Source organism: Coregonus clupeaformis, chromosome 34 (genome assembly GCF_020615455.1).
Source record: "Coregonus clupeaformis isolate EN_2021a chromosome 34, ASM2061545v1, whole genome shotgun sequence".
Taxonomy (NCBI): Eukaryota; Metazoa; Chordata; class Actinopteri; order Salmoniformes; family Salmonidae; genus Coregonus; species Coregonus clupeaformis.
The window spans coordinates 50,410-52,720 of NC_059225.1; positions in this window are offsets into that span (position 1 = coordinate 50,410).

A 2,311-nucleotide genomic window follows, 5' to 3' on the forward strand; every position below is an offset into this window, starting at 1 on the left:
TCGTCTTGTCTCATCAAGTCCTACCAGCGTGTTCCCAGTGCGCTAGTTTTTGTTTTTCCCTAGTCATCCCGGTTCTGACCTGTTTGTCCTGATCCTGCCTGCCGTCCTGTACCTGCCTGACTCTGATTTGGATTACGACTCTTTGCCTGCCTTGACTTACCTTTTGCCTGCCCCTTGTTCAGTAATAAACTCTGAGACTCATACTATCCGTCTCCTGTGTCTGCATCTGGTTCTTAGCCTGAGTGTGTGTGTAGGGGCTCCTATTCCCATTGGTTTCTTGATGCGGGTTATGATGTGGTCTATGAGTTAATTAAATGGCAGATGCTGCAGGCCTTTAGGTTCGGGTATAATTTATGGTTTGAGATGTATGGACTCGGGCCATGATGGGGGTTGTGCCCAGCGCGTTCTCAGCAGGAACGAGATGTCACACATCCATAACCATGTTAGGTTGAATGAGTTTGTGCTCGTATCTGAACATAAGGATGGACTAAACATACAGAGTTCTGAAAATGTGTCAACTTGCTTAGTTTCGATGTACATTATCCAACTTGAAAGACCATGTGTTGTCAGGACATAAATAAGTACAATTTGAGGTTTGAAACCCTACAAATTGTATTTTATTCAACCATGAAAAAAGTATAGCAAAGCCCTGTGCCAAGTCTCTACTGTTATCAACGAGACAGATTTAGAAATGTGTGTATTTTACACACTGACATTCTCAGATAAGACCTATAAATAGCGGAAACGTCAGCAACAGAATATACTTTTCCCTTTCTCTTAATGGGCCAGTAAAACTGAACGTCTCCATTATAGTCTATGCCCATTCTAGTTGAACCACAGCAACCAGGAACAGGAAACACATCACAATGGAACTGCACAACTATTTATCTCAGACCCCAATTACATTATATACTGAATAAAAATATAAACGCAACATGTAAAGTGAAACTTGAGCTGAAATAAAAGATCCCAGAAATGTTCCATACACACATAAAGCTTATTTCTCTCAGATTTTGTGCCAATTTTTTTTACATCCCTGTTAGTGAGCATTTCTCCTTTGCCAAGATAATCTATCCACCTGACAGGTGTGGCATATCAAGAAACTGATTAAACAGCATGATCATTACACAGGTGCACCTTGTGCTGGGGACAATAAAAGGCCACTCTAAAATGTGCAGTTTTGTCACATGACACAATTCCACAGATGTCTCAAGTTTTGAGGGAGCGTGCAATTGGCATGCTGACTGCAGGAATGTCCACCAGAGCTGTTGCCAGAGAATTTAATGTTAATTTCTCTACCATAAGCCGTCTCTAACGTCGTTTTAGAGAATTTGGCAGTACGTCCAACTGGCCTCACTACTGCAGACCATGTGTAACCACGCCAGCCCAGGACCTCCACATCCGGCTTCTTCACCTGCGGGATCATCTGAGACCAGCCACCCGGACAGCTGATGAAACTGAGGAGTATTTCTGTCTGTAATAAAGCCCTTTTAATTGGCTGGGCCTGGCTCCCCAGTGGCCTATGCCCTCCCAGGCCCACCCATGGCTGTGCCCCTGCCCAGTCATGTGAAATCCATAGATTAGGGCCAAATAAATGTATTTCAATTGACTGATTTCCTTATATTAATGTAACTCTGTAAAATTGTTGCATGTTGCGTTTATATTTTTGTTCAGTATAATTCAAATGCTCCAAAGACAACAGCATTCTTCGCTTTGAAGCGTTTGTTGTCTTGAAAAACGTTCCCTATAATTAAATATCAATGACGTACATTCAGGGAAGTGTTTGGTTGTCTGTTTAAGTCACACTTGATGCAAGCACACAAATATGCTTTTAATTTGCGCTTCCTGCCGTGCAGGATGGAAAGGTGTTATTACAGAGAGAGATGTACAAGTAAAACATAATGTCAAAGAGTACGGCTGAAATAAAACCTATCCTTCCACGACTCTGAAGACAGAGCTTCTCCTTTTCATTCCGGTAAGGGTATTAATTAAATGTGCATAAAACTTTTCTAAAATTTCCCTCATAATACCTGATGTTGTTGATTGAAAGTACTAAGTGGCATGGATATAGCACCTCTGTTCAGAAATACTAATGTGCTCTCCTGCCTCTGTCATTATTATACTGGGTTCCTCTCTCACAATGACGGCTGCTATATCACTACACAGCAATACAAACAGCTGGTTTCACCGTTCTGTCTTTGACATAATGTTTTTGGGTGTTCTCTCTGTTCCTCTTTATCGGTTTTAATTAAAAACCAGAAAGCTGAGGTAATGTAATAGCTTGATTTATTCAATGGTAGTTAGCCTACAC